The following is a 16,820-nucleotide window of genomic DNA, read 5'->3' as shown; positions in this document are numbered from 1 at the left end:
ACAGTCTTCGTAGCGAAAAAGCGTTGGTTTATTCTACCTCTACCTAGTTTGTACTTCAACATCTTTGACCCCAAAGGATAAAAAGGTGCAAATGAGGGCACATTTTCTTCATATAATACGCAATGGTGCTTACTTATTGCTTTCCTGTTCATTTCCCGCAGGTGATTTCCCTCTCCAGTCTCCCCCGAGTCTCACAGAAGGAACTAACAAGGGAGCGCTTCACAAGCACACAGACACCTTTAAAGAGGCGCAGAAGAGTACTTGGTGAAAAAGTTAGTATTCTTTCAGGTGACTTTCCTTAACATTACTGAGCATTAAGAATGAAAATATGTAAACCAGGTTTACGAGGAAGAAAATAATCTCTCCACATTCAGAGTTAATCTTCGAACTCAGCAACCGCCAGCAGAACGCACCCCGGTCAGGGCGGTCTCGCAAGCGCGGTCCCACCCCCAGGCCCCTCCGCCGCGGAGGTTCTCCAGCGACGCCCGTACTCCCGCCTTTCACGCGTCGCCGCTCTAACAGCTCTGGTTCTTTCAGGACCTCACTCCTCCGCTCCCGGCGCAACCGCGGCCAGGCAGCCACGTGCACGCGCGTGTGCGCCGCCGCCGCCCGGCAGAGTGGGTGCCTCCGACATCAAGAGCGCGCACGCCGCGCAGAGGGGCCTGGACGAGCGCGCTTCCGATCCGCCGCCTCCTCCTCCTCCCCTCCTTCTCGGCCCGCCCCCTCCCTCGCCTCTTCCTGCCTGGCGGCCCTTCTCCCCTCCCCTCTCAGCTCCCTCCGCCCTCCCCGGGCTCCAGCGGTGGCAGAGCGAACGGGACCGGCCCGGCCTCACAGCGCGAGGTGGCGGGTGGGACGCGGGCGCCTGAAGGAGTTGTCTCGGCAGCGCCCGCGGAGACGTGAAGAGGTGAGGCGAGGGCGGCCTCCTAGGGACACGAGGGCGGCCCGGCGGCCCGGATCCGCGGGCCGAGGCTGCCTGGGTGTGTTGGCGTCGGGCTGAGTCTGGAGAGGGTCGAGATGGGGCCCCAGCCCGGGAATAGGATGCGGGAGGACCGCGGTAAGGAGGGTACGGGGCGGGTTCAGGACTGTCGGCCGCCTCCCGGACGCCGCGGTTCTCCCAGGTGGCCGCTCCTCGCGGCTAGGGCGGGCGGGGTCGGCGCCCTTACCTGGGGGCGGGGTAGTGGCTTTGGCGGCCGCCTCCTCCAGCTGTGCCCTCCTGACATTGCTGCCTCGGCGGCTGCCGTCCGCTGCTACGCTGTGGCTGCTGCTGGATTCGCAGTCCCAGCCGCCCTGCGTCCGGTGGGCGAGTGGTTAGGGTATTTTCTTACCCACACGCAGGCTTCTGTACTCGACCGTTTCTCTCCCTCGCCCTTCCTCTTCCTCCGCCGAGCACTTTGCTCGGCTCCTGCTGTTGATGCTTGTGGTTTTGCAGTTTGGGATGGGATGCGTTCCGGGCTGATCCCTACCTGTAGGGAATGCCCCGCTTCAAAGTTGACCTCCTGAGCCATGACAAACACCTCCCCCTCAACCCCCACCCAGCTTGTGAGTGCTCAGTGTCCTGATAACTGAGTCAAAGTTTCTGAGACTGGGCTAGTACTTTGCACTGATCGCCAACGGTACAGGGCTGGGCAGTGCGTCAGCATGTGGAAAGAGGCCACCGGCTAGCGGGAGGTGGCCGGGTGCATGGGAGCTGAACTGACGGGTGTCAGATACTAGGCAGTGTGTCCAGTTCCTTGGATCTCTCAGATAGGGTTATATTAGAATATGTACCAAAACTTGGGTGGTCACTTGCAAAATTGGTTTCATGCAAGTAAACTGAAATGCCAGCCTTATTACACTAATGGTAAGGAGAACTTTTGCTTGCCTGACAGATTTCAGCGCAGTTTGGAAAATGATTTTAAGGCGTTTATTTTTGGCACTGGAGGGGTTTAGGGATTTTTAATACATTTAAATTTCCTCGTGCATAGTGGGAGGTAAGTAGTTGCTTGTTAAAATTCTGAAAACACCGTTTCATGAAAACCTTCTGACTTTTCTTACAGTAGTGTTTATATTTGGCATCTTCCGTAGAATATCCATTAGTTACGATGTCAGAAGATACGGATGTGAAGTTTGCTTGTTGTGATCACATTGAAAGTGGATTTTGTTCATGGAAAATACTGGTTCACAAGCTCCTAGTGCTAGAAAACTGGCCTGTGATTCATTTTCTCAGTAGAGCGTCCCTTATGAAATTGACAATGAGATTTCCAAGGAGAAAGACTAGTTGAACTTTATGTATACATTATCATCAAATTGTATTAAATGTACACCTGCCTGAGGGGTTAGCTCTAGACTTTGAGTTAGTCTGGTGTCTATACTAAATCAGTTCAATAAATGCGCTGATATTATGTATTATTCATTTGGAGAGAAGTAGATAAAGCAGGGCAGAGTTTATATTTTAACATATTATGTAGCCTACATTTGCTCTGATGTGTATTATTATTATTATTATTATTATTTTTGAGACGGAGTTTCGCTCTTCATGCCCAGGCTGGAGTGCAACAGCGCGATCTCGGCTCACCGCAACCTCCGCCTCCCGGGTTCAAGCGATTCTTCTGCCTCAGCTTTCTGTGTAGCTGGGACTACAGGCATGCGCCACCACGCCTGGCTAATTTTGTATTTTTAGTAGAGACGGGGTTTCTGCATGTTGGTCAGGCTGGTGGAACTGCTGACCTCGGGTGATCTGCCCGCCTCAGCCTCCCAAAGTGCTGGGATTACAGGCGTTAGCCACCGCTCCCGGCCTCTGATGTGTATTATTAAGTCATATGGGGAGAAGTAGATGAAATAGGGTAGAGCTTATATGTGAACATATTATATAATCTACATTGTCCTCTAGAAAGCTGGAAACAAGTTAGTAAGTCTCAGTACTATTGGGGCATATGGTGAATATACAAACCAACCTAAAAAAGTGTGACTGTAAATATATGAAGTTTGTTTGTTTGTTTGTTTTAAAGAGACAAGGTCTCGCTCTGGCGCCCAGGCTGGAGTGCAGTGGCTCAGTCCTAGCTCACTGCAGCCACGAAGTTCTGGTCTCAAGAGATCCTCCCACCTCAGCCTCCTGAGTAGGCACATGCCACCAAACCTGGCTGATTTTTGTTTTATTTTTGTAGAGTCAAGGGTCTCACCATGTTGCTCAGGCTAGTCTCCAACTCCTGGCCTCAGGCAGTCCTTGCGCCTCGGCCTCCCGAAGTGCTGGGATTACAGTCCTGAGCCAACCATGCTTGTCCCATTTTTTTTTTTTTCCACCTGAGTTATTTGTTGGGAATTTCTATATATTACAGTTGTGATGTTCTGAGAATTTTTGTTTCTTTGATAATTGTTTCATGATTTAGATGTTTTCTTTTTACGCTGGTAGTTATGATTTTTTTTTCCTTTGAATGAAAGAATTTTATTAGGCATGTGAAACAGGAGTTTTCATGTGATCAGCTCACCAGTTCTAAATTTGTGACTTTTAAAAAACTTGATTTTTTTTCTTTGCCTTAACCCAAACTTGAATTTGCTCAGCCATTGTATATTTATTTGAACTCTCAGATGATACAGCATTGAAGCAGAAAGTCCTTTTATCCATTCTTTTGGAGTAATCAAAAGAAGGAATTTTGTTGTGCCAAGTAAAAATATGTGTGGGAGATAGCTAGGCTTCAAGAGACTGACTTTGAAAAGAGTAGTAGCTAAGTAGCAAAAATTTCCTATATTGAAGGTGTAGAACTGGGCCTGCATTCCAACCTACCATTGTCTTCAAGTGGGGTATGGATCATTATGACTGGTTAGAGGGGGTTTGGAGAATGAAGTTGTTGCTGTAAGCCTATGGGATTCCCAGGCACAGAGCTTGCTTATGTCTTAATTTTAATGAGTTCTATATTTTTATAACTCTTGACTTATATAAATGGGTCAGCCATTGAGTCTGAGGATGACCAGCAGCCCAAGGCTATTCCAGGTGCTGGTATTTCAAAGATGGCTCAGGGGTTTCTTGTGGAGATGATCTGATGAGCATTTTGCCATTACAAACAGTGGAGGCCGAGAAAGTACAGACTTGAGCCTGAGTTATGGTAAAACATACTCATTTTTAAAGGAGAGTTTTAATGTTGATATTATAGAGAAAGACATTGTTTGACTCCTAGACTTTCAGAATGGGAAATAATTTTGACTTTATAGTCAGTATTTGAATTGGGTGTAAGTATGTGAACATCAGTGGACCCTAATAAGGAAGAGTTAATGAATTAAGAAGAGCTTGTATCTCTGAACATCATCTTTTTATACTTCGTTTACTTCCCATATTGCTCTTATTCAACAGATAGGGTGGCATAATTGAGTATAGCAAGTTTATGCGCATGCTAACCTCTTTTTTGTTATCTTTTGGTGTTTTTTGGTGTACTTTTTGGGGATTTTCCTGGGAAAGTTCTAGGCATATATTCAGTTGATTTAGAGTTAGATTTGGGCTAAGATTATTAGTATACTTGAAATTCTGAGCCTTCTTATTTTCTAAATAGCTTTTAAAATAGAAAACATTTGCCAGTGCTGTTGGGCTTAAAAAAAAAAAAAAACCAACAACAACACAATTCTTTATAAATACTCATGAAAAATCTGGTTACAGGCTGTGTTGTGATAGACATAGTACAGCCAAAAATATATTTAAGAAAATTCTCACCCAGTTTAGTAAGCTTAAATAAGAGGAAAATAAGACAGTTTTTTTTTTTTTAATAAAAGCCTGATTTTCCCAGAATATGAAGCCTAACAAATGTTTGCTGTGTTATTTTCCTTGTTGCCTGTTCTAAATTCAGCAAGAACTATGCATCCCTAGTCCATGGTAAAAGCTTAGTTCCAGTAGGGGATTCTTAGTAATGGAGGTCTCATTGAGGGATGCAAGGGAATTTGATTGGGAAACATCAGGCATTGAACATTTACTTTTTACTGCTCTAATTTTCTATGTATCTGGGTATTCAGTGGGGTGGGAACATGAGCACAAATACTAGAATTATCTGGATTTTTTTTTATACTATGGATTTCCTCCTCTTACCCTCTATCTGCCCCCCAACCCATTGCTAAGTGAGCCATTGATAGTAGGAGTGTGTTATATCCTTCAGGTATGTAGGGCTGAACAAATGCTAAAAACCTTGGCACTTGGCTGATATTCCATAAACCAAATTCCTGCTCTGTGTAATTTGCCTTCTGATGATATCAGTTTGTTACTCCCATTTTTGAAGAAAAATATGAATTGTGGTGGAGAGACATCTGTAACCAAGAGTAAGATTTATCAAATTATGTAGTATACATGAAGGACACCAGGAGATTGTTTACCCAAACATTTATTAAACTCTTTTGACTGTGACCCACAATAAAAAATACATTTTACTTCTTGATTCAGCAAGCGCACACACACACAAAGTTGAAAGTTTGGTGAAATAATATTTATCTTTTCAGGGCCCTGCTGAGTTAGCTATAATGGCTTGCAAGACCAGTTGTGCATATCTCTTCCTATCTAGCTCTATGTCCAGTGTCATCATGTTGGTAGCTCAAAATTGGTCATGGTGGGAATATTTACACCAGGAAATTCAGCAAATGGTATTCTCAGGGCTTCCCTCCTCATAGGTAGTTGTTAAACATTTATAGCACACCACTGCTTATAACACACATTGATATATTCTGTTATTTCATTTTAAAAATGCTGGGTTTTGACTTCCAAATTAATTTTACACCCAGCAAATGGATTACAGCCTACAGTTAACAACAAATGCAACTAGTTTAGCCTACCCTCTTAACTTTGTAAGTGAAGGAACATACTAAAAGCCTCAAGTCCAAGGTCAGATAGTGAGTTATTAGCAAACCCTGGGCTCTGGACTCAATCTGGAGTTATTTCTGGTGGGCTTCTTTCCTAACCTCTCTTAGTATGTATAAGGGATTGTGTTAATCAGTTTGAATAAAGATGGACCTTGACCCTGAGGACTTTATGCTTAGGTGGGGGATTAAATATGGAAACAACAGTGATAATGAAAGGCAGAAAGTAATGGGTGGTAAAAAGATAAAGATAAGGAACTATATGAGTTTAGAGAGGAGGGAGAGATTACTTTTAGTTTTTTTTGTTTTTTGTTTTTGACCCAGGCTGGAGTACAGTGGTACAATCTCGGCTCACTGCAGCCTCCACCTCCCGGGTTAAAGTGATTTTCCTGCGTCAGCCTCCCTGAGTAGCTGGGATTACAGGCGCCCACTGCCACACCCGGCTAATTTTTGTATTTTTAGTACAGATGGGGTTTCGCCATGTTGGCCCGGCTGGTTTTGAACTTCTGACCTTAGGTGATCCATCCACCTCGGCCTCCCAAAGTGCTGGGATTACATGCGTGAGCCACCGTGCCTGGCCTACTTTTAGTTTTAAGGATAAAAGAAGAGGTGACATTTGAACTATGTTTTTTTTTTTTTTTTTTTTTGGAGACAGCATCTCACTCCTGTTACTCAAATTGAGTGCTGTGGTGCCATCACAGCTCACTGCATCCTTGATTTCCTGGCCTCTAACAGTTCTTCTGCCTCAGCCCCCAAGTGGCTGGGACTATATAGGCACACACCAACATGCTTGGCTAATTTTTCATGATTTGTAGTGACGGGGTCTCATTATGTTGCCCAGGCTGTTCTTGAACTTCTGGACTGAAGCTATCCTCCTGCCTCGGCCTCCCAAAGTGCTGGGATTACAGTTGTGAGCCACCATGCCCGGCCCCTGAACTATGCTTTGAAGAATGGGTAGGATTTGGACATGTGGAAATAGGACAACTAGTATGAGAGAAAGGCCTTTCTGGGCCAGGGGCCAGGGTGATCAAAGGCATACAAGCATAGACAGGGAAAAATGAGTAGTGAAAGAGCTAGGCAAGAAAGAGTCAGTCAGCACCAGATGGTTAAGAGCCTAGAATGCCAGTTTTCCTTTCTGCTTTTCGGTTTATCTTTCATTTTTGACTCTGGAGTAATCTAGTACTTCTTAACATTAAACAAGATTTATATATTGTGATTAAAATATGATCCAGAGAGCACATAAGTATCCTTAGAGTAGAAGCTGAAGGGAAAAATTGTTAGTATTACAGAAGCAGCCTTGAGTTTACCAATCCTAAAAGCGATGGAAAGTGAAAAATATTTTATTTGTAAGGAGAGACAGTGTTTTTTTTTTTTTTTTTTCATTAAATAGCATCAAATTGGCTGTAGTAGAACAGGAAGCAGTTTTGAAAGTCTTTACAAGGGCCTTCTAAAATGTGATTTCTAAATGACTGGATCTTAATTTTTGGAGGCAAGTTTAGTTGAGGCAGAAGGGTAGTTTATACAGATCTGCAGCTAAGCTGAGTAGCTTTTAGAATTTAGGACAGCAAAGCAGGGTATTTTATACAAAATCCACTTGTAATGGATTGATGGCTTCTTTATTCCAAGAATTTTCTTAGATTTCAGCATTTATGTCTTTGACAGCCTGAATGACTGAAGGTGTTTTGAAGTCTTGGATGGAACTTGCCTTGTTTCACAGGGGAATTGGGTGGCTAGAAATGAAGGTATAAATGCCAGTAAATTGTGTCTGTTAATCAAATTGAAGTATTGGTGGTAGTTCTCAAGCTTTTCTGTCTGCTGATGATTTCACACTTACTGCTTCTAATTAAATAGTGTACAGTCGATTTGAAGAAACCTTGCTTCTCTTTGACCCATCCGTTCTGTAAAGGTAAAAACCTTCTTCGAGTGTTGCCCAGGTAACAACACATACAGAGACTGCTTAATAAGCTCATCATGGAAGTGTGTGGAAAATTTTGGAAATGTTGGTAAAGAAGTTGCTATAGTAAATAACTACTTGGTTGGTAAAAAGCTGGGCTACTTCTGGATAGTTGATAAAGAGTTTTTGAGATGAGCCTTGGTTCTAAAATAAATATGAATTGTGTCATTGTCATACGATTTTCTTCAGTTATGTAAGCTCCTAATATGTAAATGTTGTTGTCCTATCATTTTAGAAGATGTCAGCAGTTTCATAAGAACTGTTCCACAATATAGCACACCCCAAACACCACGATAAGAGTTCAAATACGGCATGGCCCAGATGCCTCACACCAGTTAAATGATAAAGCTAATCATGTCAGCACAGTGTTTTTTTTAAAGTTTTTCCCCCTCTTTTTTGAGGCATGTTAGTTTTCACGAATTGAGGTTATTAGAATCTTTCCAGATTTTCTGCCACCATTTTTTTTTGTGTGTGTGGTAAAAAGTATGATGATGGTGCCCTTAATTAAATTATGTAAACATTTGTAAAGATATACACACATACACATAGTGTGTGTATATGTATGTGTAGACATACATACATATATATTTACATATAATTAGTTCTTGGAATTTGTGGTGAAAATACACCCACCTGGCAAATGACTGAAAACAAGTGTTCTAGCTCTTTGAAGATTACCATGTGAAGTATTCACAAATATGAAAGTAATGCAAACCCAAAGGGAGTTTTTGTATGCCCAATTTCAAGAAAGGAGCACATTTTAAAAGGCAAGTATGGAATTCATTCATATACCAGTGAGGAATTTCTCAACTCCTCCTTTACCCCGCACATACACCCATTTACCGTCCTCATTATTAGCAGTAAGCAAAATTATAAGACTTTAAGAATCAGACTTCTACTACAAGTGATGCAAATAAATATTATTTTTAGAAAAAATACAAACCTGTGGTTTTGAGTTACGAAGATTTAAGAGACACATATCACTAGTTTTTTTTATAAACTATATGGAGTGTTCTCTGTGCTTCAAGATGTTGTAATTGTCATTGTGAGGCCTTTTGCTGAGAGCATTGTATAAAGGCATAGTTGTTAGAATGGTTATTAGATGTTTCTTTTAATAGTTTATTTTTCTGTAGTCAATTTATCTTGCATACATTGATGGCCGGGGGTGGTGGCCCACACCTGTAATCCCAGCACTTTAGGAGGTCAAGGCAGGCAGATCGCTTGAGGCTAGGAGTTTGAGCCTAGCCTGGCCAAGATGGTGAAACCCCGCCTCTGCTAAAAATACAAAAATTAGCTGAATGTGGTGGTGCGTGTCTGTAGTCCCAGCTACTTGGGAGGCTGAGGCACAAGAATCCCTTGAACCTGGGAGATGGAGGTTGCAGTGAGCTGAGATCGTGCCACTGCACTCCAGCCTGAGCTACAGAGTGAGACTCGGTCTCAAAAAAAAAAAAAAAGAAATTGAATAGAGTGTACTACTTTAGTGAAAAATCAACCATTGAAGGGAGGTTATGTATATATTGGCAGACAGTAGGGTTTCTGATGTTGTTTTAGAATAATTTTGTTATTCAGCAGCTGTTTTATCACCAGACCTCATTCATTTATTATTGCTTTTTTCCATTTTTTTAAAATCTCATGAACTGTATTCTTTCATTTTAAATCTGTCATATTTGCCCTGCAGTCAGTGGTCATATTTGGACTAATGTTTTGATTTGCTGTTGTCTGTGCAAAGATCTGTTACCAAGTTGCATTATCAAGTTGGTATTGAATGGTAATTCAGTTAATGTCTTCTTCTCTCCATTCCTTTTTTCCTTCCATATTCTAGAAGTTACCTTAACACTAGTGTAAGATTCCTGGCAAAGTTAATGGGAAGATGAAATTAAATATTACTGTTATTCAAATCCTAGGATGACCTTTTTGCCAACACTAATGAACATACAAAATTTTTCAGCATGAATTATGCAGCTTAAATTTTCACTGAGGCTAGGCCTCTTAAGTTTAAAAAATTAAAAGTTAAAAAAATATTTATGGGGTACAAGTGCAGATTTCTTACATGTATAGATTCTTACATGTATAGATGTGGTGAAGTCTGGGCTTTTAGTATACCCATCACCCGAATATCCACCGTTCTGTATGTCCTTGTGTACCCATTGTTTAGCTGTCACATGTAAGTGAGAACATGTGGCATTTGACTTTCTGTTTCTGAGTTATTTTACATATGATAATGTAGGCCTCTTAAGTTAAAAAACATCCTGACATGCATTTTATAGTTCTTGTCAACATTATCAATAGCTTTGATAGATGAAACAGGTTTCTCCTGTTGCAGTTGGTATCACACACAATAAATTAGCCATTCCTACCATTTGAAAATATAAAGGTTTTTTTTTTTGTTTTTTGTTTTTGACACGGAGTCTTGCTCTGTCACCCAGGCTGGAGTGCGGTGGCATGATCTCGGCTCACTGCAGCCTCTGACCTCTGCCTCCCGGATTCAAGCAATTCTCCTGCCTCAGCCTTCTGAGTAGCTGGGACCACAGGCATGTGCCATTATGCCTGGTTAATTGTTGTATTTTTAGTAGTATTTTCACTATGTTGGCCAGGCTGGTCTCAAACTCCTGAACTCGTGATCTGCCAGCCTTGGCCTCCCAAAGTGCTGGGATTACAGGCGTGAGTGACCGTGCCTGACCCAGATAAAGTTTTTTTAAAAGATAATCTAGTAATAGTAGGAAAGAGAAACCAGTTTATAGTTAATCTAATACTTCCTATTTTGAATATAAATTTCATTGTGTTGCATGCTAACTTCATTATGTTCCACCAAGTATTTACTTTTCTAAAGACAGACCTTTAATAATTTTTCTTTTTTTTCATGTTTTGGAGACAGGGTATCTGTCTGTTGCCCAGGCTGGAGTGCAGTGGCACGGTCATAGCTCATTGCAGCCTTGAACTCCTGGGCTCAAAGCGATTCTCCAACCTTCGTCTCAGGAGTAGCTGGTGGGACTATAGGACTGCACCACCACACTCTGCTAATTTTTTAAATGGGAGTCTCCCTGTGTTGCCCAGGCTGGTCTCAGACTCCTGGGTTTAAGCAATCCTCCTGCCTCAGCCCTTCCAAAGCATTGGGATTACAGATGTGAGCCACTAAACCCTGCACAATTTTTCAACTTTTGAAAATTCAACTTAGAGGAGGATAATAGTAGCTTTTAGACATTTTTATCAGTTATCCAAGGGTGGAAAAAAATAGTTAAAATGCAAGTAACTATAAACATTTTTGGTTTTGTGGGAGACAGTGTAGATAGAACACATAGGACCTTAATTCTTGATCTAGTGCTGCTGTGAAATTCAGAGAGAATAAGTGATTTAGACACAACTTTTTTCTCCTCTTTGCACACTAACCATGAGCTAATATTGAGTGTTTACATGGGGTAGTTATTACATAAGAAAATGTACATTATCTAGCTAATCTTCACAGTAACCATATGAGGTAGGAATGATTATAATACCATCTCCAGTTTGCAGGTGAGGAAGCAGGATTAGAGAGCTTCAGTAACTTACCTAAGATCACATAAGCCAGGCGCGGTGGCTCATGCCTGTAATCCCAGCACTTTGGGAGTCCGAGGCGGGCAGATCATGAGGTCAGGAGATCGAGACCATCCTGGCCACATGGTGAAACCCCATCTCTACTAAAAATACAAAAATTAACCAGGCGTGGTGGCATGTGCATGTAATCCCAGCTACTCGGGAGTGAGGTAGGAGAATCGCTTGAACCAAGGAGGCTGAGGTTGCAGTGAGCCGAGATTGCGCCACTGCACTCCAGTCTGGTGACAGAGTGAGACTGTGTTTCAAAAAAAAAAAAAAAAAAAAAAAAAAATCACGTAGCTTGTGAGAGGCAGTTATCTCTTGCTTCTAAATCTGTCTCACAGTGACTCTCTGCTACTACTCTGTATTGACAATCTTTAAATGGGATGGTACTTGCTTTGCACATTTCATAGGGTGGTTATGAGAATCAAAAAAGATAAGATGTACAAAAGAACACACAGATGTCTCTGGTGTATTCATTTTATTGGATAATATTTGAGACACCAAAGAAATCTTTGAAATCTTGTACACATATTTGTTTTTAATCAGTAATGCTATAAAATAAGTTGAACAGATGAATATTTGAAAAGTTATCTATAAAGACATACTTTGTGTGGGTTCAAGGGATCTGTGAGTGAAAGGTAGAGGAAGGCAGAAATGTAGGGATGTATTATAAAAAGTGGATCAGATGATCTCTAGCAGCTTGAATTATTTCTGCAATGAGGAGTATATGTAAATAACAGGTGACCTATAAGATCCTTCCAACATCAAGAATCTATGAGTCTTTGTTATGGGTTACTTATTTTCTGTTAGAATATCCTCAAATTAGCGAGATATGCCCAAAAGAGCTTTTTAATTTTATTTTAGCTTTGATCATCACTAATCACCATTCTTTCTTTGTCCTTTTCTAAAATTGTGTATATTTAAGGTATACAACAAGATGTTTTGCTATACATATGCAAAACATATACAGATACAAAATCATGAAATGATTTGTATGTTTTGATATACAGATACAAAATCATGAAATGATTACTACAGTTAAGCAAATTAACCTATCCATCTCCTTCTATAATTTTTAAAATTGTGGTATAAGCATCTAAAATCTGTCTTAGCAAATTTTATATATACTATACAATATTAATAATTATAGACCTCATGCTATACATTAGCTTTCTAGACTTATTCATCCTACATGACTGTGAGTTTGTATCCTTTGACCTACTTATTCCCATTTCGTCCCCCTCCTTTCCCCTGGTAACTGTGGCTATACTCTTGTTTCTGCGTATTCAGCTTAAGAAAAAAAAAAGGGATTTCGCTGGGTGTGGTGGTTCATGCCTGTAATCCCAGCACTTTGGGAGGCCGAGGCAGGCAGATCACGAGGTCAGGAGTTCGAGACCAGCCTGACCAACATGGTGAAAACCCGTCTCTACTAAAAATACAAAAATTAGCCAGGCATGGTGGCATGTGCCTGTAATCCCAGCTATTTAAGAGGCTGAGGCAGCAGAATCGTTTTAACCCGGGAGGCGGAGGTTGCAGTGAGCTGAGATTATGCCACTGCACTCCAGCCTGGGCGACAGAGTGAGACTCCATCTAAAAAAAAAAATAAATAAATAAATAAAAAGTAAAAAAAAGGATTTCATATATAAGTGAGATCATGTGGTGTTTTTCTTTTTTGTGTCTGGCTTATTTCATTTAACATAATGTCCTCCAGGTTCATCTATGTTGTTTCAAATGACAGTATCTCCTTTTTTTTTTTTTAAGGCTGAATAATATTCCCTTGTGTGTACATATATATATATGCCACAAATTCTTTATCTGCTCATCTTAGGATAGACACTTAGGTTGTTTCCATAATCTAGGCTATTGTGAATAATGCTGCAGTGAATATGTGAAGGCATATATCTCTATGAGGTGCTGATTTCAGTTTCTTTGGGTATATACCCAGCAGAGGGATTGCTGGATCATAGGCAGTTCTATTTTTAATGTTTTGAGGAACTTCTATACCATTTTCCATAATGTCTGTATAGCGATTTACATTTTCAACAACAGTGTACAAGGGTTTCCTTTTCTCCACACTTTGGCCAACGCTTTCGTCTTTTTGATAATAGCCATCCAAACAGGTGTGAGGTGATAGCTCATTGTGGTTTTGATTTGCTTTTGCCTGATAATTAGTGATGTTTTCAGTGCTTTTTCATATACCTGTTGGCCCTTTGTATGTCTTCTTTGGAAAAATGTCTCTTTAGGTTCTTTGCCCATTTTTTAATTGGGTTATTTCGTTTTGTTTTGTTTTTTTGCTGTTGAGTTGTGAGAGTTCCTTATGTATTTTGGATATTAACCCTTTACCAGATACATAGTTTGCAAATATTTTCTCCCAGTCCATAGGCTGCCTTTTCCTTTTGTTGTTTGTTTTGGAGAAGCTTTTTAGTTTGATGTAGTCCTACTTATTTATTTTTGCTTTTGTTGTTTGAGCTTTTGGTGTAGTATCCACCAATATCGTTGCCAAGGCCGAGCAATATCAGGGAGCTTTTCCCTTGTGTTTTCTTCTAGGGGTTTTAAGGTTTTATTATAGATATTAATGTTTACTTCTTTAAACTATTTTAGCAAACATTCTTTAAATGTCAGTTGCACTTAGATTGAATACAAATATATAATTATCTGAGTAAGATGCAGCTATGGTGTTTTGCTTTTTCCCCTCCAAGTTAAAAAGTTTTTTTTTTTTTTTTTTTTTTTTAAGATGGAGTCTCACTCTTGTTGCCCAGGCTGGAGTGCAATGGCATGGTCTCGGTTCACCGTAACCTCTGCCTCCCAGGTTCCAGTGATTCTCCTGCCTCAGCCTCCTGAGTAGCTGGGATTACAGGCGTGCGCCACCATGCCCGGCTAGTTTTGTATTTTTAGTAGAGATGGGGTTTCTCCATGTTGGTCAGGCTGGTCTCAAACTCTTGACCTCAGGTGATCTGCCCACCTCAGCCTCCCAAAGTGCTGGGATTACAGGCGTGAGCCACCGCACCCGGCTGTTAAAAAGATTTTTTAGAGGATGGGGTAGGTGAAATGGCTTAATATTACATTATTACATACTTGGTTCTTAATGCATTTCTTATGACTTCCTCTTAAATTTGGATTTCCCGAGTGTGCATTTTGAGAAGAAACTTAATATCATTATATATATGAAAGGTCATTTTAATTTTATGTAGTGTTATAAGTTTATGGCTTTTTATGCAGTTGGTTTCATTCTCTGTCATTGTTTTTTTTTCAACAAGTATTTATTTATAAGGTAGAATATGGGTTTTGTGCTGGAGAAGCAGAGATGAGAGATTGTTGAAGAGCTGACAGTCTTATTGGGGAAACAGATAAATAGAATACAGAGTGGCAAGGAAGGGGGCATCACAAGATGTGTCTTCAGAAGGATATGTAAACTGGTCTGGGTTTCAAGTAAGGCTGTCTGGAATATCTGACTTGAGTTTATAGAAAGCAAGAGGGATATTTTAGATATAGGTATGAAACTTTGAAATAGTAAGTCTTTACCTATCTAGACCCAGTGGCAGTACCTCATCTCTCTGAAACATTACAAAAGCCCCCAAATAGTTGTCAGTTTAATAAGAAATTCTTTATAAATAAAGCTCTTTAGGCTGTCGCTGAGAGCTTATTTTTACTTTATATATGATACTTAGGGTTTCTAAGGTTGTAGTAGATTAAGGAGGAATAATTTACAAGCAGCAAGATGCTGCAGTAAACATACTGATAACAAGACAGTGAGATTTCTGACAACATGATAGCAATGAAGAAATTGGAAAAAAAATACACACACACACACACACACACACACACCCCCGAATAAGTCATAGATAATACAAGGAAAACATCCTTGTACAACTAAATTAGCTTTAAGGGTATCAAATGTATTTGTAATACTATAGAACAATAATGAAAGTTTGCTGTGCTCTCTGTTACCAAGAAAATATGAAATATATGTCCTGTATAGTATATATATTAGTTAGGATTCTTCAGAGAAACAGAACCAATAGGATAGCTATGTATAGATACAGATCTGTTGGAATTGGCTTACACAATTATGGAGGCTGAGAAATCCCGTGATAGGCCGTCTGCAAACTAGGGAACCAGGGAAACAAGTAGCTCATTTCAAGTCCAAAGGCCTGACAACCAGCAGAGCCAACATTGTATTAGGTTGGTGCAAAAGTGATTGAGGTTTTTGCAAAATAACTCTCAATTCGAGGCTGAAGGCTGAAAAACTAGGGGGCTGCTGATGCAAGTCCTGGAGTCCAAAGGCTGGAGAACTTGGAGTTCTAAGGTCAGAGGGCAAGAAAGACAAATGTCTGAGCTCCAGAACAGAGAGTGAGAGAGTGAATTTGCCCTTTCTCTGCCTTTTTGTTTTATCTTATCCCCCAGCAGGTTGGATGGTGCCTGCCCACGCTGGGTAAGGGTAGATCTTTCTTACTCAGTCTGTTGATTCAAATGGCAGTCTCTTTGGGAAACACCCTCATAGGCAAATGCGGAAATAATGCTTTTACTAGCTATCTGGGTATCCCCTAGTTTAGTCAAGTTGACAACTAAAACTAGCTATCACAGTAAATTTATGAAGGTATCAAAGTATTTATATTACTAAGATTTTTAAAATATGAAATAGGATGAAAACCAGGGGGTAAACTTAGTACAGTTATCAGATTGTTTTTTTCAGCATGATTGATTTCTAAAAGGCTTTGAATAACCATAGATTTAATTTTCTTGTATATGACACATACAGACCTGTAGATTATGGAATACTAGACATTGTTCAGTACAATATTATGTAACTGTAGTTAGAGATTACTTAGATACCAGAGTTATGGTTCTTAACCACTTGGGTACCAAGAATTTTTAGAGAGCATGAACCATGTCGTCTTTTTGTTCTGGATGGCATGAAGTTGGGGTCTGGGCATAGATATCATCTTAAAAAGCCTTTCTTGAGACTGTGGTCTCTGTTAGAAATCTCTCATTTGTGCTTTTAAAGCATTCGGTTTTCCTCTTTGTTGTCATACTAATCGCATTGTATTGCAACTTGCCTGTTTCTGCATTAGACTACAGGCTTTTTTTTTTTTTCTTTTTTTCTTTTTTTTTTTTTTTGGGACAGAGTCTTGCGATCTCGGCTCACTGTAACCTCCGCCTGCTGGGCTCAAGCAATTCTCCTACCTCAACCTCCTGAGTAGGGACTACAGGCACAGGCACATGCCACCACGCCCGGCTAAGTTTTTTTTTTTTTTTTGAGACGTAGTCTTGCTCAGTTGCCCAGGCTGGAGTGCAATGGTGCGATCTCAGCTTACTGCAACCTCTGTCTCCCAGGATCAAGCGATTCTCCTGCCTCAGCCTCCCAAATAGCTGGGATTACAGGTACCCGCCGTCATGCCCGGCTACATTTTGTATTTTTGTAGAAATGGAGTTTCACCATGTTGGCCAGGCTGATCTTGAACTCCTGACCTCAGGTGATCTGCCCTCC

The 16,820-nt window shown here is 40.7% G+C and overlaps 1 protein-coding gene across 12 annotated transcripts in view; it reads left to right on the top strand.

Moving 5' to 3' along the window:
* Positions 1-252: 252 nt before the first annotated feature.
* Positions 253-16,820, top strand: part of RABGAP1L (RAB GTPase activating protein 1 like) — an 857,048-nt gene continuing 840,480 nt past the window's right edge. For 6 of the 12 annotated variants that reach the window (XM_024245486.3, XM_024245454.3, XM_054551649.2 and 3 more), the window contains exon 1: positions 777-904. The gene's annotated coding sequence lies outside the window, so the exon portion shown is untranslated. 12 annotated transcript variants of the gene reach the window in all.

This window comes from Pongo abelii, chromosome 1 (genome assembly GCF_028885655.2).
Source record: "Pongo abelii isolate AG06213 chromosome 1, NHGRI_mPonAbe1-v2.0_pri, whole genome shotgun sequence".
Taxonomy (NCBI): domain Eukaryota; kingdom Metazoa; phylum Chordata; class Mammalia; order Primates; family Hominidae; genus Pongo; species Pongo abelii.
This window is presented reverse-complemented; position numbering and strand designations above follow the sequence as displayed.